Source organism: Taeniopygia guttata, chromosome 12 (genome assembly GCF_048771995.1).
Source record: "Taeniopygia guttata chromosome 12, bTaeGut7.mat, whole genome shotgun sequence".
Lineage (NCBI taxonomy): Eukaryota > Metazoa > Chordata > Aves > Passeriformes > Estrildidae > Taeniopygia > Taeniopygia guttata.
In genome coordinates, this window is record NC_133037.1 from 12,735,224 (window position 1) to 12,762,909 (window position 27,686).

Consider the following 27,686-nt stretch of genomic DNA (forward strand, 5'->3'; position numbering starts at 1 on the left):
ATTGATTCCTTCCTTTGGAAGAATGCAGGCTTTTACTCATGTCAGAGATGATTCCAAGTGGCTTGCCGAGATTACATCTTGCATGTGAATTTTAGCTGGGATTCTGTTACATGGGAGTGACAATTTTTAGCAGGCATGGTTCAGGTGGTGCTGCAGGAAAGGAGGAGCTCTGCTCAAGGGGAGAAGCTGACATACAATCTTTCATGCAGAAAGCAGCTCCAGGGAATTCCTCAGATAATGTTCTTGAACAGTGCATGTGTATGTAGAGAGTCATATCAAAAAATTGTAGCTGATTTATGTTCTCAGAGAATAGGCAGTTGTGTATAAACCACTGGGTGCTTGAAAACCAAGTGGCAGCTCTGATCACTTTTTAAAAGCATGTTTGTTGATGGACAAAGGGGAATAAATGTTTCCGGAGCCAAACTTGATTCATGGTCTGGAGTGCTGTGGCCCTCGGTCCTACTCAGAAAGATTTCATGGATAAATCAAAATCTTACATAAAACTCAGCAATTAATATTTTGTATAAATTTTCCACTATATATGTTAGCATGAATGGATTTTTACTTAAGATGACATATGACATTCCTGCTTGAAGCAGTGCTGACTTCGGAGTTAGATTATGCTTGTTTGGGCTGAGATATTTTACCAAGAACTCAGAGTACATGGTCAGTGAAATTTATAGACACATATAGACAGGTAGTACAGAAGTGAGAATACTTTATGCATTTGTCTATCTGCCTTTCATGCCAGCAAAGGTGAAGCAAAGATTCAGAGGTTATAATAAAGGACCAGATGTAACTGAAAGGTCTTTGCTGGCATCGTAAGTTAAATTTAAATGAGTCTTCTCAGCAGGATAACCTGGGGTTTGCATCAAAGAGACTTTAGTTCATCAGCAGTCAGTCAGGAACAGGGAATTTAAGAATCACTCTTACCTGTATATCTTTCATATCTACAGATCATTAAATGCCCTTTTTCTATGTGAGATTGAGCTGCTGTGAAGGGAATTTTGCACATAACTTCCTGGTGAAGCCACAAGTGCTAATACATTTTGGAATGTGAATTTATTAGAAAAGTCAGAAGAATACTATGAATGAACTTCTTTTCTCTATTTGCAAACCCTGAATTTTGTCTTCCCTCCTTGATTTTTCCCCTTAGATTTCTAATAATACTGTACTGGCCAACTATATAGTACTCCTTAGTGTCTGTTAAGACCTCAGATCACAGATGATAGTAACTAATTCAGTGTCATCCACCTATAAGGCTGTTATTAGGCTATAGTAATTTTGCAGTCATTATTAATTGGAATCTTACCTAAAGAAGAGTTTTATATTCCTTTATCAATAACCTGCCTTGTCCATTTTTCTACTTTCATAAAACAGAAATCTAAAGAACTTGCAAACTTCTTTGATATTTTATAGGAGACCAAGATATTCTAATTAATCTTAGCTTGTTATTTTATAGCCATGTGATATGATTAACCAAAAAATATATCTCAGAAGGCATCAATTATTTATGAAGAGGGAGAGACAGAACAGTGTATATGGGAAGTACAAACTGTGAAAGCTGGTCTAAGTGTACTGGTGCTTCTATGAAGGATGCTCCTGCCCTTTCCTTGACTCCGGGGCCCTTTTTGCTATTATTGGTACTCTTACCAAAAATAATTAAAAGATTGCTCTGTAGAATCACTGAGTTTATCCAGCTCACCAGCTGTGAAAAGTATATTGAAGCCAAAAAAGGTCAATGATGAGAACTGCAATCTGTGCCTGGGAGGCTTGGGGAGAGGGGGCATAGGAAGGCAGGATGTTCACTTTTAGCAGAAGAGCAGATAAACTGAAGGCAATTACAAAACTATGTCCACTGGCATCCAGTGAAATATTCAGTTACTGCATGTTCGTGCTGGTTTAGGAAGATGCTGTTAAAACAAGCGAAAAGTAGTCCAAGGAGTTTGGATTTATAATGTGTTCAACCAGTCAGGAAGGTTTGGTTTCCTCTAAACAGTCCACTAACATGAGGTCTTTGGATTTTACCTACATAACCCATTCTTTAGAGGTCAAATACAAATTCACCCTGTCATGTCTTTACTGATTCAGCATAACAAAAATGGCTTTTTCCCATCATGGCCAGCTGTAAATCATTCAGTCTAGTCTCTCTTTGGATAGATTTCAGTTGTCATTTCTTATATATAGCACTTGAAAAATTATTTCTAACCAGAAGTTGAACTTCAGTAACAAAGTGCCTATTCATTAGACATGATATTTCCTGGATATCAGAAGGGTATCTGCAGTAGCCTTTTATCAAAGAAAAGATAAGATTCCTCCTTTCCCTGTGACTGAGCCAACCCCAGCAAGGAGCAAAAAGGGGAGTTCTGTAAGAGAGTTTTGTATCCTGTTCCAGGTAGTTAAGTCAATTGCTTTTCAGTTGGCATTAATAAAACATTTCTTTCAGTGGTAGATTAATCCCTGGCAACAGATGTCTTTATGTAGAAATGCATTAAATATTTTAAAGTTTAAATGTATTAAAGATGCTTACACTTGAACTAGGATTGGATTTAAATATCCATTATTTTAAACACAGAGAAAGTTTTTTTGTTTTCACAATTATAAATATGTACAGACTTTTCAGGGAAAACTGAGCAACACAATGAGGGAAGTCAAAGTAGAGGGAAATAGAATTAGTTCTACATAATGGACCATTCCAATTGTAGAAAAGAGGATTTGAAACTTAAACAAGCCAAAAATATATAAATAAGTGACAGCCATTGGTCTGCTCTAATTTACATTCTAAAAGATGACCTACACTTTAAAGCCTTGGTCCTGCAGAACTCAGTACAAACAATAGAAGTCACAGCAAACTCCCTAGCTTGCCATGACAATCCCCTAACATGGAAGAGAAAAACACATCTGAGATGACGAAAACTGAGAAGGGCTTGCTGAATTTTATAGGTCTTCCAAATAACAAAAAATGGTTTAGGAAAAAATGCAGTTTACACAGATTTCTTTATTTACTGATTCTTTTATCTTAATATGACAGAATTTAGTCTGATGTTAGAGGTTTAAAAATAGTCTTGAAAATTGCAGTTAAATTGTTTTGCTTAGATGTGTGAAGCCAACACTCAACTCATGGTATTTGGCAAGTCTGTAGGCATGAATTTTGCATGAGATTATTTCATGTGTTCTTACCAGAGATGACCAAATGGTTGTTGTGGTTTTCTTTTAAAGTGGTTTGATTTAGTCATTGTTTGCTTACTAATGAATCTTTCCCCAGTACTTACATTAAAGTCATTTATGTATATGCATGTATGAATAACTGTTTTTAACAGGGAGTGTCTGTAAGGAATGAAACAGAAACAGAATTTTTTAGGGGGAAAAAAAAATCCCAATATAGAAGGTCAACAGAAGGCAGTGACCTTCACCCCCAGCACAGCATTGCCAGGGGAGGAGGAGGCAGGTTCTGTTCACAGGGCACAGTGGCCAGCAGGAGCAGGGCAGGACTCACCTGTGGCTCTTGTGCCTGGCTGTGGATTGCAGGGTGTGCCCAGCCATAGCAAATGCACTCACAAGGCACAAAGCATCTTCTGGGTCTTCAATCCCACCATGTATTTTCCTATTCCTTCTTTGCTATTCAAACTCTTTAAGTATTCTGTAATAATTTCAAGGTAAAAATCAATCCATACGTACCTCTTTGTGAATGGGTTTTAGTTAAGTCTGGATAGAGTCTTATCTGTGTTGATTTAAATTTCATTTTTTATCCTTAAGATGTCCCTCATGACAGTTTATATTTCTAGACACCATTAAATAAGACACCATTAAAATAAGGAATGGAACTGTTCCCATGTACATCCACCTCCAATCAGTGTGTAAATAACACTCTTCATTGCTTCTAAATGTAGTAACAGTGCAAAGATGTCTTAAGTAGCATAAGTGGGTTTAATCATAATATTGGGGGATAGCAGAGGAAGAAACCTCAGAAACATGTGTTATAGTGCAGATGTAGGGATGGTGTTCACTTAGATTTTCTTTCACATTTCTATTTGCAAAGTGCATTCAGCACAAATTCTACTTCACTGTAGTTGGGCAGTCAAAAATTAAATGCTGCTTCATTTTCTTTTTCTCCCCCTTGATTTTCCACTGTGTCGTCTAAAATATTCAACACTACTGCAATTACACTGAAGTTTATTTAGTACCTATTTCATTATTTGGGTGAGAAAACCTGCAAATTTGAGTTAGTCTGCCACAGCTGCTTCATCACAGAATCATAGAATGGTTGGGGTTGAAAGGGACCCTCTAAGGCCTTGTCGTTGTCCCTCTGCCATGGGCAGGGATGTCATCTTCCCTCCACCAACATCCTTCCCTTCAGTTACATGTGCTCAATTTCCAAGCCCCAGGATTCCTCCTGGGGGGGTTATTTCAGTGAACAAATAAACTTGCACATTATTTCATATTGTTTTATTGTTGTTACTTCTTATGTATAGTTTCTTGTGGTACTCCCTAGACATTAATTCTTTTATTACTAATACCACTTGCCTTTCATTAATTCATTTTCACCAGTGACAGACAGGGTAGAAAAAATAAATAAATGAAAAGGAGGATCACTTCTAGGATGGGTCAAATTTTAGGCCTTGGTCTTAAAAAACCCAAACCCACAACAAAACAACAAAGCCACCACCCTATAATTCTGTGAAGACATTACAGTCTAATAAGTTAACAGAGTAAATGTTTATTTAACAAATAGTTTTTTAAAAACTTGTCACTGACCCAGTGTGATAAATAAGCAAGGCTGGATTAATTTAAAAACTGTATCCAGGCATAAGCCACAGGTCATAAGAAGTTTATGTGAAGAATGCAAAGCTGTAGTCTCAGGCACTTGCACTGTGGAGCTTACAAGCTGCAGGATCTTGCTCTTACAAAGTTTTGACTGGATTTTGTCATATACACAACTGGGGAGTGCTCCAGAAGCATTAACATCAGTACTTTAGTTGGGATTGTGTTGCATGTGCCAAAATGTCTTCCTGTTTCCAGCATTTTTCCACGCTTAATTTGGCAGTAGGAAGACATACAGGGCCCATGGTATCGCTGTCGCTGGCCAGAGGAGATGAAATCAGGAGAAAGAAGTGGTTAGCCTTCCACTAATGTTTGAATTGCAGCTGGTCTGATTCAATTAAGCTTAAAATGACTGTTCTAAACCAAGAACTTGCTTTGCAGTATAGGGTGAGCCTCTGTGTCTGCTGGGAAGGTCCCTGGAATGTGCCTTGGAAAGAATGGAATGAAATGTTCTCTGTCTCCTGGAGGGCTGCTGAAATGGGCTCTGTCTTGGAGCACTCAGACCAGGGTCATTCCTGAGCTTTAGAAAACCTGCCTGCAGTTGTTCTTTAAAGACAAAGTGCACTGGTTTGTGTATCTCAAGCCAAGTTTCACGAGCACAAAATCTCTCCTGAAAGGTCCCTGGTCTGCTCTGACCCCCAGCTGTGGTGAGTTGTGCAGTGTGTGCGTAAAGGCAGATCCATTCTGTGCAGAAATAGGGTCATGTGTGCTCTTCAATGCAAACATACAGTAGCATTCTAAAAGGAATGGAAACTTTTTTTTTTCTCTGTGATAATGCCGACTAAGTCCTTACATATTTTATATTCTTTTTCTCACAGTTGTACTTGGTGGGGAATTTGGAAGTCAGTGTGCTAGGAATATGAATTCTTTCAAATCCTCTCTTAAAGAGCAAATTGAAGAAGACTATCTGCTCCTTTTCCCTTCACCCCCAAAAAGCAATTTATTTATGGGAAAACAAACACGTTAGTGTTCCACTGTGGACTGTATCACCACTAGATGTTTTATGTGCCTCAATTGTTGTGTTTTCAGATTGCAAGCCCCAAGGGGCAGGGACCATGTCTTCTTTTGTTTGCACAGCCCTGAGCCTACTGTCAGCACTCCATAAATAAGAAGTAATTATAGTGTAATGCACCCATGTATTTTGAAAGCTTGGATCTGCTCCTGCTGAAATCCAAGGAAATTTTTCCCCTCTTACTTCAGGGACAAAGGATAACATACTGTATTAACTAGCGGATTTTTTTTTTTTTTTACATTGAAGGAAAGTGTTTATGTGAGGAAAATAGACTCAAAAACTATAATGCATCCTTTTGATTATGTTAAATGGATATATAGGAGCTGTTGTGAATTACAAATACTGTTTCAAAAGATGATAACCAGTTTTCCAATGCTAACGACTTAGCTTATTAACACGATAGTAAAATAAGGAATGGAACTGCTCCCAACTATGGAAAATTGTAATTAGAATGGAAAATTCCATCATTCTACTCAGTAGACACAAAGGTTTTTCTGAGTGCAAGGAGTGCAGAGAATGCTAGAACAAGAATGAGAAACCTGTTTTGAGCTACCATGTAATCTGAAAGGCACACCATTTTTTTTAATATATGTGAAACATACTTTAATGCTGAGACCTTGTGTGTTAAGGTTCTGCCTGAAGTGAAGTTTTACTGCCAATTTATAAGGTCTTGCAAACAGGAGTTTACAGTGGAAACAGTGACTCTTACCTTAATTGTAGCAATGTCAATAGCATTGCTGTAATGAGCATCTGGCTACATTCCATCTGTTGACCACACCAATGGGTTTTGTGCATCATAAAAGAAGTGTTTCCCCTCCATATTTGATTTTCCACGTGTCAATCCCTCCTACATGCTCCAGCCCTCTCGGTTTATTGGAACCCCAACACGTGAGCCGTGAGAGTGGGAGATGGGTGCTCTCCCATGACAGACACAGCCCAGCCCAGCAGGCCCCTTGCTTTTCCAGCTGCCTGAGCTGCCCTGGTCACCTCCCCACTGCCATCTAGGTCCCACTGCATGAACTTGGCTGATCATCCTGTCAGTGGCCTGCAGCACATCAGATTATGGGTTTGGAGAGAAGAAGCAGCACCATGCAGTAAATGCTTGAGCTCTTGCAGCAGGAGAGCATGAGACGAGGTCAAAAGAATGAATTTCATGTTTAGCACATAAGACTAGGCAGATACAGTTAGTGGGATCTGCTTGGGGGCTGCTTACATGTGCATTTGTCCAAGCTGTGTATTTAAAAACATTACAAAAATCAAACAGTGTAATTTTAAATTAATGATTTTAAGTCACCTCGTTACTTCTTTAATCAAAATAATAATTGAATACATGTCCCTACTAAACTAGGGAATTGGAATTGGAAATTGGAATAAATTATATTTCATATGAAATGCAAATAAAATCTTTTTGTATGAAATGCCAGATGTGCATGTAAGATTTCACAGCAGTACAAACAGCTGCTTTTCTTCTTCCAAGGTGTGCTCTCCTGTTACTACAACTTTTAAGGGGTGATCTCTTCCAGTATCAATGGCTCTTCCATGTCCCCCAAGGTGAGATGCTATGAATATCCCAGCTGTTAAATGCAATGACTCACTTTTAACTTATTCATGTTTGGGGCCTGATGTACTAATTCTAGGAACAGAGACAGTTTGTAGTGACCTGCCTCTGTTACAGACCTGTATCTGTGTTCTGATGTACACAGCTTGGCTTCCTGAGCACAGAAGAAAGAAAGTGCTGTAATTATTTGGTGTCCTCTCCTGGTTTTGTCAGCATTTAGGCCCCAATGGCTTAGCAGATCACACCATCAGTTTCTCTCCCATTTCTTCAAGGTAAGGGGAAGCTCTGTACAAATCTATAAACTCCCCACCGTGTCTCCCTTTAAATCCCTGATAATTATCCTTAAAGGCTATTCACTTCTGTCTGACTAAAGAGGGTCAAGTGATGAGCAAAGCTGATAAATACTCATTTAGATCAGAGCTGTATCTTTCTATTTATCTGACCTTTATTTGTTTCTTTATAATATTACCTGAAGTTGTAAAAATTTGGACGAAAGGGGCTGAAGTCCTTGAATGGATAATAGGTACAATTGTAATAGAAATTACTAATTCTGAATGTTATGATCTGTGTGATTTTAAATTTTCCCTTTCAGTAAATGAAAGGGAATCACAAATTGGGAGATGTGCAGTCATGGAAGTTTATTGAAAGCAATTCTGTAAAATAGCAGTTCTTGACCATTCTTGGGCAGATCCTTTTTTGGGGGATAGAGAGGGGAGGCAAAATTTTACCCCACAATTTCTTAGGACTGTGGGTCTTTGGAGATAGAAACTTTATCTGAATATCTCTTCTGGAAGCCATGATTACCCAATAGGCTTAATTTTTTTTTCCGTTAGTTTTGTTTGTTTGTGTTGGTTTTGTTTTTATTTTGTATGCATGTGTAGAAATAGCGTAGAAATAGTAGTATTTCTAAAAGTGTAATTTGCCAGGAGTCAGTTTTGCTGTTTAGGCTTTTTGTCTCTGAGGGATAGTTTTTTTTCACGTGTTTATTGTAATTTGTATTCGTAGGCACCCTAAATGTTTGCTTACAACACGAGATAAGTCAGTCCTTATCTAATAAACCATAGAAGGACTAGTAATTTTTGAAATTTCAGAGGAAGACTATGATCATAGATGCCCTTTTTACAGGTGGGTGAATAATTCCTCTCAGTGAAAAACATGGACTCAGGAAAGGACTATTGAGACAAGAGGCAGAGCTTGGTCACTTCGCTGTGTGCCCTGTGGGTAAATCCTGTGCAGCCCTAGCAGAGCTGTAAATGTGGAGTTTAGATTACTGAGCATGTTTAGTCCTGGATGATTTTGTGTCTCCTCTAAGTGATGCCTCCCACATCACTTAGGAGTGATTAGAATTTAGGAGTGGAATTAATTTTTTTTTTCCAATTTGTATGAGCCTGCCTCACAATTGCTGGCAATGGCACTGAAAATATAGGGGGCTAACTATGCAGGTACAAGGCATTGAGAAAGTTAGTTCATCAAAGGGTTCCACAGATCTTGGCTGATAATTTTCTTTGTAAACCAATCTGATTGTTACTTTTGCTTTTGCCCTATATTTAGAAATAATAATAAAGAAAGATATTCCAATGATCAAAAGCAGAATAAGAAAAAAGGGAAAATATCTAATCTGCATCATATTGACTTAAAAGATGCTTCATGTGTTTAGAGAGAATTAAAAAACATGGTATTGTTGTGTATAGTGGCTTTCATTTCCCCTGTTCTAAGCATTTCCATGGTGTCCTATCTGTGATATTTGGGTTCTTACTGTAACAAACCTCAGTCAAGTATTGTTTGCTACCTGAAGGTCTCGGGCATACCAGTTCAAAGTTGGGTTAATTATGTATATGCTTATTTTTCTTGATGTATTCAGAGAAGATAAATATCCAAAGACTCAAAGGCTTAGATGCTTTTTTTCATAGCCAAAGTCTTTTAGAGTCTTTGAGGATATATCTCTTGGAACAACAATAAAGAAATGTAATTTTATTGGAACCAAAATATTTTTCAAATGTTGGTAATTAAACTGAGTGCATAAAAAGGCTGGGATATTAATAACAAGGGTGGATAGTTCAATATTAATAGAGATGACAGAATGCAAGATTCATGATTAGGAATGTGGTTCAAAACTACCATAGTTACACCTTTAACCTACAAACTGTCATATTTTAAATTATAAGCCCTACATAACCAGGGCATGCCAGTGGCCTTTTTGTACTTTACTGTACTATAACAGAGGAAGCCACAGGTGTAGGAGGCTTTTACCAGTGATATTTTGCAAAATGAGAGCAGGAACAGAGAATGTGGAAATCAGAAACACACTCATGAAGGAAGCAGAATTTAAAGGAGTCTGACAAGTGAAGGAAGAGTATAAATCAGACAAATTAGTCATAGAAGAAAATAGGGGATGAAATGCTCAGAACACTGGCACCACTTTCATGGAATGAAAATTGTAGGTAGCCTAGGATGACTGGAAAACTGCAATGGAACTAATTGCAGCATGTATTTCATACACACACAAAATTAACAGGGCAGATAAGAGAAATCTGCAACTGGGAAGAACTGAGTATCAAACAATTGTGGTGGATTCTAAAACTTTCACTTAAGATACACTGTTCCAGCTAAACAAAAATACCTGTATTTGTTGAAGGAATCACTTGAGGACATGTGATGCATGATGTCATGGGGGTTCTTTATCAGTTCTTTTCTCATGGCTTTAACCATGAGGGTAATTATACAGGGCAGAGGACCTGGAGAAGTGTTAAAAATTTTGCTATAAAGAACAGTGGAACTTGCTCACCACCCACACGCTGCTGTCCTCCAGGAGCAAGACTTTTCTCTGGAAGTTCATGTACAAATACATACTCAATACTTAGTTTGTACACACCTGGTTTTAGTTTTTAGTACCCAGTATGAGGGGGTTGTGATCAGTTCTACACTTGTGGTTAGTTCTAATTTCAATTAGAATTAGCAGATGATCTGAAAATGTTCATATCACCATTCTTAGATGACTGATGCAGTCCTTTTTTGACTTAAAAATCACAAACCTGAGAGCAAAACAGACGCTGTGTGTGTGTGAAAGAGGAGCAAGAGCAGAGGAGTGAGGAGAAAGCTCCTGTGCTCAGCTCCAGCTTTGCAGTGGGAGGTGGAGAAGGCAGTGTCTGACATGGTGCCCTCCCAGAGGAGAAGGAGCAGTGGTGGGAGCCCTGCGAGCCCATTTTGGTCTGACCTCAGCTCCTTGGTGTGTAGGATAAGGGATTGGTGATTGAAATGCAGCCTTCTTTTCTCCAGGTAGACCTCTGCACAAGTTTGGGAGCGTTACTTCTATCCCAGAATTAAAAAACAGTTGAATGCATTCCTAGGCAGTAGGAGATCAGTCTGTGGAATGAAGGGGCTTTCGTGGTGTAATATTTCAGCTGGTCTGTGCCAGAGCTGAGGAGGTAATTATCACTGTTACTGTTTGCCAGGCTGACAACACAGGGGGTCCAAAATGCTTTTCTGTCTGATCATGTGCTTAACTAGCTTTCAATGAAGTTGCACATCATGGTTCATCGCCCTTGAATTTTTTTTGAGGACCCTAAGTGACTGGTTTAGTGACTAGCAGCAATGTATCAGTGCAGATCAGCAGCAGATAATTTAGTCTGATCTTGTTTGATTTTATGGGTCTCCTAAAAACTTTGTTTCCACATACCAGCAGCTTAACAGACAGACATATGATTTCAAGCTGCTAAACTTCAAGGCTTGTTGTAGAAGGGGCAAGAATGCATGGTGGAAGAAAAAAGGGTGGAATTAATGCTGGGAAAGAATTTGACTCTAACTTATACTCTGGTGCCTTTCATTTTTAGACACACTGAATATTATACATTTCTGCATCTGTTTGTGGTACAAAAAGCCAGAAATGAGATGACTACATTTTCATAAATAAAAATGTTTTCATATGTATATGGGTCTCCATGGTACTCTAAAAGGAAAAGAGAAAGTTCTTTACAACTCTAAATATAACTCAATATCTACCGTGATTCTTGAGATTGTTATTATTTAAAAGTAACCATTTTAGAAATAAGGACATACCTTTCAAATACTTAATAAATACAGAATACCAGTGGACTTAGCTGGGCTTTCAGACTGTGTTGATCTCAAAGTGTAACTAAATGGATTAAAATGTAGTTTGAATTTTTACCTTTGAAGTGAGAAAACCCAAGGCTTTTGTGTTTTTACTTCATTCATACAATTAGAAAAACTCTGGTATCTAAGCAATTTACAAAAAATTAAGCCCAAGGAAGATAAAATATATTTGTATTATTATGAATTGTCTTTGTCCTGAGAAATAAGATGATACAGTTGTTGAGTTCAACAGATATTGTTCACAACCAATTTTTTGGTCAGTAAATAAATCTGATTTTTAAATATCTTGTATTTTAATCTTAAAATTATGTGTTGAAAAATAATGAATATTTCTATTTCAAATATTCCTTATTCCTGCCACTTCTTCTGCTTAATTGTTTTTCTCTTACAGTAAGAATTCACATTCTGTATAGTAAATAATAGTATTACTTTAATTTTAGGCGAGATTAATTTGAATCAAATTTAATGGTGGGGTGTGTGTGTAGAAGGAGCCAAAACACTGCAACAGAGATCTGTCTGGTATTAACTAGGGATTGCAGGGTCTCACTTTTATATGCCTAAGAGCCTGATATATTTATGGAGTGTAGGATAGTGGGTAGTTTCCTTCTAGTTTTTTTACAGTTTGACAAGGTATTACTGGTACGAGCAGGTATTTCCTATATGCAGAGTAGGAAATACTGCTAATACAGTTAATAACCCACCTAACAGAGGGAAAAAAATGAAAAGGAAATGCTTTAAGGGCCCTCGTGGTACACTGTAGTATTAAACACATGGCAGCCCATGGCCTCCAAAATAAAATCTTGCAATTTGGGTGTGATGTCACTGGTCAATTATTTGAGTGCAGCAGCACTGATAGTGATATCACACCTATGAAAACTGGAATTCCTCCAGGTGGCTTTGAGAGTGTGATGTCCAATCCATCAATGTCAGCTGAGAGCCAGCCATTACCTTTTACATCAAGCCATAAAAGCAAGTTTTACCTTCTCTGCTGAAGCGTGAAGGTGTTGTTCCAGCAGCCCATTCTGTGTAGGTGTAATGTAATTTGTGTCGTTTATGCATTATGTTCCTCTGTGAGGACTTTGGTTGCTTCTTCAATCAGAATCAGTATCTGGTGTTAATTGCTGCTATTAATTTGTTCTGATTTCAATAAATTTAAACTTCTCAAAATAAATTGTAAGGAAGAGCAATTATATTTCCATTTTGAAATTGAATTATGAAGACCTGTACATAAGGTATTTGATATTTATTTATTGATTTATTTGTATTGACCTGGTCTGTGACAAACTGTGTCCCTAATTTCACCATGGATACTAACACAGTACAAAATATTAAAAGAAAAAACATTGTTATGATAGAATTAAATATTTTTAATGAGCTGGCAATACTGCAGTTTAAAAGTGCAATATATTTGTTTTTCTTCTACTGATAATAATGTTTCATTTCTATCATTCTTAGGAGGAAGAATATAAAAATTGTATAAATACATGACAGTTTAAATCAATATGGGAAAATATATTATATATTAAAATATATAAAAATATATAATCAATAAAATTCGTTAATAAGAGTTTTATCCATATTTATTGTTGTTCTGCTGAGTTTTAGTAGAGTTTTTCAGCTATTTTAACTCATTACTTTAACTCATTAATCATAAATCATTACTAAACAAGATTTTCCACAAAACTTTTTTATTTTATAATTGCAGCACTTCAGAATTTCCTTTCTGACAGCAAAAAGAAAGAAATTCAATAAGTCATTACAGTAAAGCAGTAGTATGGAGTTTATTTATCTGCATTATATATTCCCAGTTTACAGTCCTGCCTAGTTATCCTTTCTTCTTTTAAAGGTTGTCTGACCTTTGCCATAAAGAAATCCTTTCTTTTAGCTGATAATTTTATAAAATTACTTGGGACACTTGCCAAGTGAAGTATCTGTCTGAAGAGTTTATACTCTACACAAATGGTTCCAGGTGCTGAACTGGAAAGTCTCAGCTATTTCCAACACAGAATAAAGGGGAAAAAAAAACCAAAAAAAAACAAAACCCAACAAACTTGTAAATAACACTTGTTTTAAAAGATTTACTGATCCAGTTGCTTCAACACGGTGTCCTGAGTGTTCACAGTTGCATGGTATTAATTTCATGGATGTGTTTTCTGTTGTCCAAGAAAATGTTTGTTAAATTTGGTTACTGTAGAAGAATTGTGCTTTCTGTGAGATTCTTAGGGAATTCATCTGCATATGAAAGAAAGGATAAGTCATCTATGGGGTGAGATAGAACTGATAGAACTGGTGCAAACAGGTGGGAATAGTGTACAAGGAGGAAGCTGCTAAACTCTGCAGCAAAGCGTGAGGAGATTGGAATTGGAGGAAAAAATGATTGAAGATGGAGAGAACTGACAAAGCAAAATGCTCCCTAATGATCAAAACTGAAGAGGGTCTGGAGAGATGAGGATAGGTGCAAGTGGATCAAATAGTGGACACTGACAGCCAAGTAAATGGATGCAATATTGTCACAGTAAGGATGCCCTAGAAAAGGCTGAATGAATCAATGTGTGTTTGACATTGATTTCTGAGCAGCATTCAGTTAACCACTTCGCAGATACGATGGATCAAACGTCTTGGCTACATGGTCATAGGCCTGATGTTTCTTCTGTGTACTGACTGAGGCAAGAGTCCTGGGGGAAAAAATATGCAGACTAAATGCCTGTATCATAACTAATATCTAATAAGGTCCAAAATTCAAGCTAAAGAGATTATCTCAATTCTGGAGCTTTTTACATTTTGCTTGTTTCAAGTCATAAGCTGATAATGTTGTTATGCCATAGCAGTTTTTTTCTGTATGTTGAGAATACATGAAGTAGATTGCATGCAAGATAAAAATAGTGATTAATTTCTAGGCTTTAATTGTATTATGCAGATAACATTAAGGTAGGTAGTGCAAAGAAAGAAGGAAAAGCTTCTCAATATTTTTTAATTGGTAAAATATTTACTTGTTCATCCCTGCAAGAGGTTAAATATACAGCAAGAGATCTGGTAATTAACAAAATCTGTAATGTGTTTCATCTTCAGTATGTATCCCTGTATCAGTCAGCTTGAAATATTTTTAATAATTATTTTGTAATCAGTTGCACTGTTCTGCTAAGACACTGTTTCCTTGAGTGAGCTGCATGGCCTGAGCTTTTACTGCAGAACCTAAATGTGTCAACATTGGCAAATACCAAATACTTCTGTCACTTTTTTTTTTTTTTTTTAATCTACAACATAAAATCTTGAACTCAGAAAAGCAAAGTAAATAAAACAAATAGGCTAAAAGAGACAGCTGTGTGCTTTTGTGAAGAGAAGCAGTAACAGAGGATAAATCAGAAAGCTGAGGATGACGTGCTGCAAATAAACCTTAGTACATATGACAGTTCTCTGTTTAGGATTTTCTCATGAAGGTTCAAGGTATAAAAACTTAAAGGTGGACTAGAGTACTTCCAGAATATCTGACTTTTCCTGCAGGCAATTTTTTGAGGCAATGGAAGTATTTAGTTTATCTAAATATGTAGAATTTATTGTCCAAGAAGACAAGGTCCATGCATGAGCAGTGTTTACAAAACAGTGGATGTCAGACTCTACAATGGGGTTTTTATTTGACAGAATCTGGTCAGTAAGGTAGTGCATAGAGTAAACATGATGGAATGAAAGGGAATTCAAGAATCCTTTTTTGTGAGTCTGGTGGAGAAGTCTGAAATCTGTAGTAACCAGGAAGCACAGCTTCTCTTCTGGAAAGTTAGAGAGTATCTGGTTATTCAGAAAACTGATGCCAAGGTGTCTGCCCTTGATTTGGGAAAACTTCTGTGTGTTCCCAAAAACATTATTTTCATGTCATCACTGCAGTGTTGTGCACTAAAAGAGGTATAAAGTGTAACTGCAAGCTATTTCACAAATTTGCAAGTTATATTTGTAGGGTTGTTTTATCGTTGGTGTTGTGATTTTTTTGTTTTGTTTTGTTTTTTTTTTTTTGTTTTGGTTTTTTTTTTTTCTGAATAAGGAGATGAGCATTTATCCTAATGTAAGAAACCAAAGGTTTATCTTAAGCATCAACTATAATTCTGGAGTTAAATCAGAAAATGTGTCTCTCTGAATTTCAGCAGAGCTTGAGGAAACCTGAAGCAATGTTTTCCTCTTCCCATTACTATTGTCACAGGCTCTGTAGGACCTGTTATTAAGAAAAAGGCTAAGTACATCTGTCTAAATCTTATATTGTTAAAGCCTGAAGTTCTTCTTGCCATATGATTATTTTCAAAATTCTCTGCACAGATTAGATGCTGCTTAAGCACTGTGTGCAGCATTACCTGGAAATACTAAGTACAGTCAATGAAGATAAAATCATCAGTGATGGTGACTTTGAATTCAGTATAAATAATTAATAACTGGTTTTTTAACTGGATGTTAAAAAAATTTGTGTTTCCAAGGGGATTTTTTTCTATTAATTTTTTAAGTATTTATGAGAACTTAAACATAAAGATATGTTTAAATAAGGCTTTTAATCCAGGAGTAAAAAAATTAATGCCACCTAAAAGAGCTTCAAAGTCAGTCTGTCAGGTTCTTTATGGCGATGAAGCACTCACATTATCTTTTTAATGTTGAAATCAGTTCAAGCCAGTGAAATTTCTTTAATGAACTTTAGGGCACATCTTCAAAGAAACCTGCAATTGAACCTGTGGAAAGGCCAATGCCTTTGAACTGTGGAAAAGAAGTTTATCCTAGATTAGCTTGATCTTTTAGTTTACTCTGCCTTCTAATCTAGTAAGAAAGATCTAAGCTTTAAGAATACCCCTGAACTGCAGTGACAGCCTAAAAGTAGTGTATTGTTAGGGAGAATTTCATTGCTTCCCTTAGGTATTGGCAGTTCAAATTTGGAAGGATAGCAAAGTTTTTTATTTTGTACTGTGAACATGACCACTCTGGGTCTCCCTGAGCACTACATTTTCTTTATTTGTTAGGAGATGTTTCTTTGTTTCTTTGTTTATTTCTTTCACTTGTCACTACCTCATAAATTAAAAATTTAACTTAATTTTTGTTTTCATTCTCCCTCTAACATTTCAGTGTACTTCCATCCAGTTCAGTCTTTCATCACTCAAATGTGGAACAATGTACCTTCAAATTTGAAAGAAATAACAAAATCTGGAACAAATTACAAAGTGATGGAGAAGGGAAACGCAGAGCTGAATGGAAATAAGTGCATTAATGCAGAGGCTCTGATGCACATGAGTCTTTTTTGAAGGACACTTCATTTTAGTTTGAACTTCTGCTTTTAAATTCTATTGTAATCTGATAAAACATTTGCTTGGGTGAGTACTTGAGGAACATTCAGTATTAACAGTATTCTTTTCTATAGAAATTCCATTGGATTTTGGATTTTGTACTCTTTCCAGGTTACAATAAGAAAAACATGGAAGAGATTTTTAATAGAAAAAAACCAATGCTCAGTGGTTTGCAGCTGGCAATCACAATGCCTCTACTGCTGCTTTTATTTTATTAAGTGGAACAGGTCAATTCACCATCAGAGCTGACTATGTTCCTTCTTTAGTGAAAGTAAAAACACAGCTCTAGCAAAAAATTAAATGACCACTATTTCTTCTTTTCAGTCATTCTGTGAAATGTCTTTTAACAACTGTCTCATTTTGTGGAGTCAAGGAGGACAAGGATGGGTATCACTCAGCTGGCAAAGGAAAATGCACCTTTTGTCCATAGTACTGACTTCCATAAGTTACGTTATTCAATGTCTACTTTTAATTATGGGTTGATAAGCACTTACTCCATGAAGAAAGTGCAGAAAGGCAGTTAGGTAGAAAATTTTGTTCAGATGAAAGAAATCATGTTTATGAAACTGGATTTTTAAAAAGGAAAGTATTGAAGGGAATAATATAAAATGTATTTGAGGGAACAGAGAAGTTGAAATTATATGCTTATCCAGCTTCTAAATTATGCTATATTTTCCTGTATTTTATTTTTTAAAGTTAATTCCTTGATCTTTTAAGGTCAATGGGATTTTCACCACTGGCTTGATTAGTACTATTTCACCCTTCATCCGTGAGAAGCAGTTTCTGCTTTTTATTGCTATTTCAAAATGGTATCCTTCCTTTTCTTCTCTCGCTTCAGTTTCTAAGGATTTATAATCTTTTGCATCAAAAGGAAATGTTTTTGCTGGTACATACTGTATCGTTGAAATCAAGTACCAGGCAAAAAGCTGGCTGACCTAATGGGCTGATTCCAGCAGAGCAGACGTTTTGAATCTGGACTTCTTACTTATTGAGGGTACAGGATTTTGAATGCTTTTATCCTTTTATTGGTGAATGCACTAAAGTGCATGCAGACAGAGAATGTTAAAGTGGCAGTCAGATAAACTTGTTAAAGCAGTGGGAGTTTTTCCTTTCTTTCTATGTGACTTTATCATCACAGTGGAGTTAAAAGGCAATTAGCCCTTCAGCTCTTTTCTGGCCAGTTTATTGGCATTTTACACACAACTGTTGAATAGACAGTGCCATATTAAAAATTCCAATGAAGCTGGCCTGGGGATAACAGACTCTAAATTTCTGGTTAATGTAGGTTTCCTTGAGAGGAACTATTGCCAAAAAGCTCGAGTGAAATTATCTAAAAACAGTACCTATGCTGCTTGTACTCATAGTTGATGGAAAATTGTAGTAGTCTTGCTGCATGCTGTGTTAGATTTCCAGGGAAATATTTTTATAAAGAGTGTTTGATGAAAAAGTTTATTCCTTTAGTAATAACAGGCTACCCACTGTGTTACTTTAGGCAATGAACATGGTGAGTAGAATAAGACGTTTTCATCATCAGAACAACAATCATACTTGCTTTGCATTTCTGTAATTTTCATCTGAGGTCATTAAAACACTTCACAAACATGGATTACTTATTTATTTCAGTATATGAGAAGGTGGGAAATACATTATTATGTCAAAGTTTTGACCAAATTTAGTCCAAATTTGTTTTGGTTTTGTTTGTTTTGGTTTTTCTGTTTGGATTTATCTTTGTTGTTATTTTTTTTGGGGGGGGGGGGGTGTTTGGTTTAGAATTGTGAGGAAAGATAGTGGGTTTTTCTCATTTCAGGGTAAATAAAAAATAAAACACATCTTTTGGACTTCTTACACCCTAAAGTATTAAGAACCAAAACCTAACTGTAATATTTTTCATGACTGAGGAGAATGAAGTACAAACACAAGACATACAAGCTCACTACTGGAGAGTAAATTGGATTTTTCATACCATTTCAGTTTTAAACTGGTCCTGCCAAAGAAAATAGAAAACTTTTGATAGATGTGACTGAGACTATTATTGCATCTTAATGATGCATTCATTCCTTCTATGAATAAATTTATTTAGTTAAATTTTGTAGCTTATTTTAATTTATTGATGTTAGATCATGAGAAATCCGTTGAGGTCTGTGAGTGTGATTGAGAGCTAGAGGGTAAAAGCAAAGAGTAGATCTGATTTTTAACCTGACCATATGCATTACTCCAATCTGCACTGGGGAATCAGAAAAAAGGCTCCTTAGAAGTCCAGCTGGTTTTTGGGTCAGATCTCTTTCAAAGTAGGGAAGGAAAGCTGGTAGATTTAAAGAATCTACCGTCCTATTTTCACTATATTTTGGTTTGCATGACAACTCCAGAGCGTACTCAGATTTTGTTCAGAGATCAATTGATGCTTATTGCTAAGTGTGCCTTAGCAATAAGCAAAGCAATTCAAAATGCCTTCATTTGCTCAGGTGTATACAAGTCAGAATTTCTTTCAGTCTACAACATTGATTTAAGGTGATCTCAAATGGCAGCAGGTCTATTTTAAATGGTGTGTACATGTATTTCAACTCTGTTAAAAACTCAAACTTCCCTTCTGATACTCACAAGCCATCATTCAAGTCATCTGTAACTTTTGTCTTTTAATATAGGAAATGCATATTGGCGGACAATGGTTTCACTAAGTGAGTATTAACATGTAAATTGAAAGTCTGGAAGTTGGAAAGCGCCTGATTTAAAGTAGCTCATATAATTATATATTTTTTAAAAAAATTTTTTTTCTTTGGCTGCATGTTGCAGCACTTTCCAGTTACTCAACCTTTTACTGCCTTTTCTGTAGCACTCACTGTTGGTCCATGCTCACTCCCCATTGCACTGACTCCATTCTTGAGCTGCATTTTAACTGGGACAGACAAGCAGTTATGTTATTGGGCAACTTAGCCCTACCCATGCCCTTGCTTCAGATTCCTTAATGCTAAAAAATTGCGTAGACCAAAAATTGGGTATGGTGTGGACTTCTATTTAATTCAGTCAGGGCCCATCTGAGATGCAGAGAGCACTCTCAGCAACTTCAGGGTGATAAAAGTTCTGCCATGAAGACAGAAGAGTGTCTGATCATCAGGAGCAAAACCAGAGCTGAAGCAGGAGTGATTCTGAGCTTTAAGCCATCTCTGACAGTTTTCTGGGCTGCCAGGAAAAAAGCAATTTTTTCACATCTGCAAAGAGAGGAAAATAAAAAATACAATGTTATTTTATAGAGATGTGTCAAATATAACATCTTGAAGTCTATGCAACTGTTTTAAAAATGAAAAGGACTATAAAAACTGAAGAACTTTACACTAGCAAGCCTAATACATCAGAGCAAATGACCAAGACATCTGCAACAAAGACTTTTGAAACTGTGCCCAATGTCTGTGCACCGTCTTTTCCCACACAGATAATAATGCTCTCCTCCGACCACAAAGAAGAAAGTGGCTTGTTAGTGCTCTAGAGAGATCCAGATATGGTGATGAGCAGCACAGGGAAGCCCAGGAAGGAGCCAGTTCCAGGGAGATGCTTAGCAAAAGCAGCATTTTAAAAACTTTGGTAGTGCTGAAAACAACTGTACTGTGTAAGGAACATTTGTCCTGTGGACAGAGGGACACAGACCCTGGAGTGAAAAATAACATGTGACCATTAGTTAGAAATAGCCATAATTTACAGACACCAGGGGGCAGAATCAAGGTTGCAAGGACACCGATAACCTGGCATTCCCAAGCAGAGGGCTATTTATGTTCAAACTCAAGCACGCTTTTAAATTTAAATATTTGAATGGTATCTAATTTGTTGCAAACAACGTTCTGTTTGTGGAAACAAAATCATTTAAATGCTGTTGGAAGAGAAGTGTGATTGTTCATTTGTTACAAATGTGAATTTAACTAAAAGCTAATTTTAATTAGTTTCAGCTAATGTTCAACACTTTATTGTTTGGGCATAAATTAGTCCAGCTTTCTAAGGGAAAAACATCAAACAAATCCTTTCTTGAAGGTTAGGCCTCTTTTTCTTACTTTCTTAACTGCAGAAAACACTGTAGATAACTGCAGCTTTTTATTTCCAACCTGACCTTCCACATTCTGAAACTAATTTGCCATACTGCTTCTCAAAGTCTGCTCAAGGACTTCCTTTAGCAGAATAATGTGGTTCTTATTAAGCACATCCTATAAGACCCAGGAGGATTGCATGCAAAGAAAATAAGACGGAAACACAGATGAATTTCCATCCTCCAGTCAGATATATGATATTGATGACCAGGATGCATACGAAGGATATTGTAAAGAAGACAAAGAAAAAGAATTAAAGCAAATGTCTGACAAATTGGCTGCCTTCAGATGCAAGGATAACAAGTGGTCTGTGCAGCTCAGTGGAGGACATGGAGGCATCAAGCCAAATTGTTATGTAGTCAACAAGTCTCTTTGAATCACATGGTTGTGTGTAACCTCTCTTTTAAATGAGGCCTCAGTTTAAATTACATCATCATGCAAGACTTAAAAGCCGTGAAGTTCTGTGTGAAAGCTGATAGTTTTGCTGTACTCCAAATGTTCTTCACAGTTATGAATTTTATATTTTTACAGGAATAATGAGATATTCTGTTAAAGTGAGACTTCTTTCAAATATTATTTCCCTAATTTTTAGTAGATGCACCAAATACAAATAATTGTGAAAATAGGAGCTTTAACGTCAAATCAGTTTCTTCCTTAAATTTTTTTTTTCTATGAGGTGACAAAATAATTTCATGCTAGCAAAATTTGATGGAAAAATGCACTGAAATAGCTTCAGTGTACTATAATCTCTATAACTTGTGATATTCTCATTCCAATGTAGCTAAATATAGATTTCAGAGGTTTTACAAGGTTAATGAGGAATCTTTACCTTCTGTATGCAACTAAGTGCAAGTGTAATTTAGTGAATTGGCTCCAGAATTATCACTGCTTTTTAATTTCATTCTTCAACAATATGCAGAATTTGGGTAATCAAAATTGTAATATGATTTGCCTGTTAATCTGTTTTAAATCTGATATTTTCACCATGACTAATCCATGAAATTTGTCAACTTTGTCTGTGATTTACACAAGCTCTATTTATAAAGAGAAATTGTTTGAGTCCTAAGGCATGGAATATTATTTCCCAGCATGCTTTTAGTGACTTTTTCCTAACAAGTATAAACAAAATGTGCTCATTGACTATATTATTATTTCAAGATCGGGAGGTAAAACATGAGGAATGTTGAAGAGTATATTCCCTGTAGCAGTGTATATTAGTCTTAAGCCATTAAGAAGAAAATAGCCTATCATATCAGAGTTGGTAAGGATGGTTGTGATCATAAAGTTTACCTAAAATAATTGGATAACTTGCTTGTAGATTAAAAACATATGTGAATCTTGTATGTCTTTATGCTGAGGCTTTAGAATTAATTGCTGTCAGCATAAACCAGACCAAACAAAAATAGATTTGCATCAATTCTTTGTAATGGGGGAACAAGAAAAGCTTGAATGACAGTGAAGATAATTCTGTTTTGTATTTGGGGGGAAATGGCTACACAATGTTCACATACAGGAGTGCAATTTACTATATATGGGAAAGAAGAAAGGTCCTTTATATAAATGTAATAACAGGCAAGTAATACCTTCAAAGGAAAGAAAAACAGTCTCTTGGGTACAGAAAGTTTGTCTGCTCCAGCTGTCCTCTCTCACTTCTTGGGGGAAGACATTTGGGAAAAGGCCAAAACAGATATTCACAAAGCATTATCCAGTTTTTAGCTCAGCACCATGTCTTAATCAGCTTTTCCTGAGCTGCTCTGCTCCATACCAAGCAGGTTTGAATGTGCAGCACACCCGTGCATGTAAATAAGTCCCACTGCATGTGGGGATGAGAACAGGATGACTCTGGGCTTCAGGAACAGCACAACTTCAGGTGAGGGAGGAGCAGCATCACCTCCTCTTCCAGCTGAGCAGGAACTGCTCAATGCCATGGCTGTCTCCACGTCTTTTCAAATTCCTGGTCATATGGCTTTGTGAAAGATCTCCAGAAATCATGCACATTGAGATCACAGGGGGCCAGCTTGCTACAGGATCCATGGACTGGAGCCAGGTAGCACAAGCTTGGCCTGCCCTGAAGTCTGGTCTTTCCCCAGCAGGAATGGCTGTAGATTATTCCCATGTGCATCAAGTTACCAAAATACAGACCAAAATGCTCTGTCAAGGTCCCTGTGGTGTGAAATGCCCCCTTTGTGGTCAGATGATAGGAGAGCTCCTGGCCATGTGGAGAAAGGTGCCTTCTGCTAATGCCACGGTGTTCTGATGTGATTGCCCAAGCCATGGCGGGGCAACTCTGTGCCCTTATGCTCCTGGTTGGCCTTCTCTCTGTCCTGCTTCCTTAAACACTCCTGTTCTTAGAGGCCCAATTGCCTTTAAATCTGATTTCTGAATGAAAACAGTCAGCTGCACCATGTAGAAATTATTATTTCACAATGTCCTAAGAGTCTAGGGGAAGTTTGGCCTCTGCTCCAGGCTGGAATCTGACCTCAGAATTACAACTTATTTCAGACTTAAAAAATTTATTTAGCCCAAAAGGATATTTTGCAGAGGACAGGGAAGAATTTGGGGTAGATAGATGAATGTTTTACGCATGATGTTTTGCACTTCCCTAGCTAAAAAGCAATTGAATAAATTTTCTTTTAATTGCTCAAAGCATAAAGTAGAAAATAAGTGGAATCTCAGCCTTTTAAAAGATATTTTTAAAATAGTAGAAGTGAAAAATAGATGTCTAAAGTCTGATTTAATATAATACCAGAAAACTGAGAAACCAAAATGATTTGTTGATCATCTTACTTTAATATCTCAGTCTCCTTATAAATGTGACTGTTCCCTTCCGAGCCTTGAAACTTGTCTAATACTACTGATGGATGCAATTTATAGATAACCAATGGGGCTACATAGATTCTGTTATTCTTTCTGGATATCCTAGATATTAGGAGCTAATGTTTTTATGTGTATTATCCTAATATACACAGAATTGCTTGGGACACATTTGAAGCTGAATCAACCTATGAAAGCTCTTTGTTTAATCCATTTAGTGAATAATTCAGCAAAGACTCCTGTATTTTCTACATTTAGGTTCTTAAAATTATTGTCTTTATATTATAAAGAATTCTGCACTGCACAGTTAACATGACAAGTTTGTATAAGAAAAAAAGCTCTCCTGTGTAAATTAGGTCTAGAGAATTTGCTTAAATATTTGTTGCTTATGAAAGTTATACAGCAAGGTCTTTTCCTCAGGCATACATTTATCAGCTGAAATCTTGATTGTTTTGCCTGTATTATGTCACTCACGTCTGGCAAGAACAGCATCCTGCTGTTTGTGAAGCTGACCTCCTGCTGCTGCTTAGCCACTTGTAGGATTCTATCCCAATTCCTCTAATCCACTGTGTTTCAATAGCACCATATTTGGGCTCCTTCACAGATTCTTTTGCTGCTCTGTTTGGGATGCTCTATGAGCTGAATTAGAATTTTAATGTTCCGTTCAAAACAGAAGGAACCTTTTTGTTGAATGAGAATATAAGGAATAATCTCCTCCAGTCCCTTGGACAGAATTTCTACACATGCATTGTATTATTTTCCTTCAAATGTTTGTCCAGAAGTTTGGGGCACTATTTCAATATATTGGTTTACTTTGTGTAAATCAGATCCAATTTGAGGTTTAATGTTGCAATAAGGCCTGCTACCATCTTAAATTGTTTCTTTCCTGTTGTAACTCCTCATTCAGAGTTCAGTGCTCCTTGTTTCCATTATGTCAAGGGTTTACTGAAATCTTTTCAAGCTCCTTGTGCAAGTCAGGCCTAATTAAAGCAGAGAACTGAAAGGACTCCAAAAATGGTGTTAGAAACGACACCAAAGCACAAAGTGCACTGTAGGTCTTTTTGCCATACTTTCAAGAAGTCAGGAAAGATTTTCATATGTGTTTTTCCAGTAGCTATTTTCTGATTCCCACATGAAACAAGGTTTAGAGAAAACAACTTAAAGCATTATTGGTATATGTATGTATGTATCCATATGTATATATATATATATGGGGTGTGTATATATATATATAGGGAGTATTTATGTATATGTGGTCTGTCCCTTTACTTCACACCTAAGCTTATTAACTCTGCTGGATCTATTTGTGGTCAATATAGCAACTGAAAAAAGTAGGATAGCAGAACATGATCCTTTTTAATGCTGAGCTCCTGGGCTTGTACTTGCTTTAAGAATTATTCTTTAGAGAATGGGATCTAGTTTACTGAAGAATAAACATGTGGTTACATGATAATGCTAATTTTATTCTTTGAACAAGTTCCTTGGATACAATGTAATATTGCATGAGTCTCTCTTGTACAATTTGAAAAACCTGCAGTGCAGTATATAAAGCTTACCTAAGTGTTTAAAGAGAAAAAAGATATTATCGAGGTGAAACATATTTCAACAATTTCATAACTTGTCTCTCACTTGTACCAAACTTCCCTCTCTGGAAAATTCATTGTAGAGCATGTACCATGTTTGCTTCAGCAGTAGCTTTCTGCAGTCCAAAGTTCCCTCTCAGCTGGATCATCATCAGAAGCCAGCTGGTGCCAAGACCTGCTGGGAACCCCTGTGAATGGGGTCAGGGATGTGGATGGAAACTGGAGAACACAACAGCTACAGCAGTTTGATATAATGATAAACTTTACAGCTAGAAATGGAACAGAGAAGATAATGAAGAAAACAGGGGAGAGAAAGAGACTTCAGAAAGAGGTGATGAAACAGGGATAGAGGCAATGAAGTATGGGAGGAAGCAGAGGAAACAGTAGTGAAGAAAAGAAGTGGGATAATGTATTATTTGGTCTCTTTCTTGCATTTAGCAAATAAAGTACATATATCTTTTGTTCACAAATGTGTTAACATTTCTAATGAGAGCAACATAGAAGAAAGATATTTAACAGCTTTTATCAAGGGATTTAGTCTGTAGAATCCAAATTGAAGAGGTTTGTAAGTGATCCCTCCATGCAGTATCAGTGCAAGGATTTGTGGTTCTGCTGCTCCTTCTCTGTTTGTACTTTAAAATTAATTGAAAGCCTCATTGTTTTGTTTAAACTGTGAAAGCTTCCAAGGTCAATGAGTGAGGTAATTGACCTGCCTGTTGTAGGACAAAAATATGTATGTTAAATTGCATAATTAGTTTTAATTACATAATTATGGTGTTTAATATGGGGGGGGTCAAAGGTTACTATTACATTTAGAAGTCATGGCAAGAAACACAAAAATAAGCAACATGGTTTAATTCTGTGTTTCTTTGGGTTTAAAAAAAGGGTCCACTGTGATCTATCTTTGACCTTGGATATTTGATGATTATAGCAAATAATATACTGCTGTTACCCTTTTTGGAATCATAGAGACACCTTTGTAAATGACTAAGTGACTTTACCAAAGACTTCATTTAGGTTCAGAGTACACAAAAGTTAATCAGCGGTGGGAACTCAACTGACAGCAGTTTAATCTGATTGGGTAAGGTAATTACATGATTACCAGGAGTGTTTATATATGGACAAGGATATTTTTATTGGAAAAAATCCTAATTGCTTTCTTACTGAGAAGAGAAAAAACCAAACAAATTTGTTGTTGCAGGTTAAGAGGACATCCTTCGTTCCTTGAAATAGCTCCTTCTCGTATTTTAGTGACAAAATGAACGCATAATTCTTTGCAAATTTGCACTGGTATTATGTTAGGAGTTCCTCTATTTCTGAACTTGAAATAATGCCATCAATATCTTGTTTCATTTAAGCAGCTTGTTGCTTATACATCGGTTGTGTGATAGCCTAGAGATGTCATGATGCTTGTAATTAATTATCTCTTTTACTGTGTGTAAACACTGTTGCTTAAATACAGGTTTATTTCACCAAACTTAAACCTAAAGATCCATTATACTAATGGAAATTTCTGGGAAGGAGGGCAGTATTTGTTTTTCCATGATGTTAAAAGAAAAAGAAAAAAGAAGGCACCATGTAAAAGATAGATGGATAAAAGATGGTGTTCCTAAATACTGGAAGAAAAGGTATCATTCAAGTTCTCTGAATGGTCCTTTAGAAAATCTCTTTCTTTGTATTGACATAGAAGGGAGTGTTGGGAGATGTATCTTCATTAACAAAACTTTAACCTCTGTGCTTACCTCCTGAAGAGCACTGCAGAGTAGAATCCCAGTTGGTTGATAAATACTGGCTCGTCCCAAAATCTGATTAGGGAATGGGCTGGGCCTGGCCCTGGAACTTTGTAGGGTTGTGTCTAAATCTAGATGCCAAAAAAATTTATATTGACACGTATAACAGTAACTTTATATCACGCTGGTAACTTTTGAACATATTCTTCCAGTGCAAATGGGATGCGATCTTCTCAAGACTGACTTCAAGGAACTGAAAAGTTAATGAACTAAATGTTAAATAGGAAATAAATGAATTTTTTGATATTAAATATATGACTATGGAAAGACGTTCTGCGATATAGTCCATGTTATAAAAATTACATGTTCTCCCTTTTGCTAATTTTTCCCTTATAAGTGCTTTAGAAAATATTACAATTTTGAATTGTTTTTCTAAACCAGATGATCCAGTCACTGTTGGAGGCACATAGCCACGGCAAAATCTCATGCTGTACATTGATCACCTGTCCAACCTTTGCCTAGAGTGTGATCCCCAGTTCCTTCAAGAGATCCATCTTTACCTGTCTATAAAGAAGAAGAGGAGGAGGGAGACATCTGGGATATTCAAGTATCAAAGTATAACACCAGAGCAGGTTGAATCTTGATTTATATTATTCTCTATATGTGTTGCTAGTTTTGA

General features: G+C 36.5%; 1 protein-coding gene across 17 annotated transcripts in view; it reads left to right on the forward strand.

Annotated features, from left to right (window-relative positions):
• Window positions 1–27,686, forward strand: part of ERC2 (ELKS/RAB6-interacting/CAST family member 2) — a 404,176-nt gene that overhangs the window by 318,422 nt on the left and 58,068 nt on the right. For 16 of the 17 annotated variants that reach the window (XR_012057919.1, XR_003962561.4, XR_003962563.4 and 13 more), the window contains one exon: window positions 27,449–27,639. The exons of the other annotated variant lie outside the window; for it this stretch is intronic. The gene's annotated coding sequence lies outside the window, so the exon portion shown is untranslated. The remainder of the gene's footprint in view (window positions 1–27,448; window positions 27,640–27,686) is intronic. 17 annotated transcript variants of the gene reach the window in all.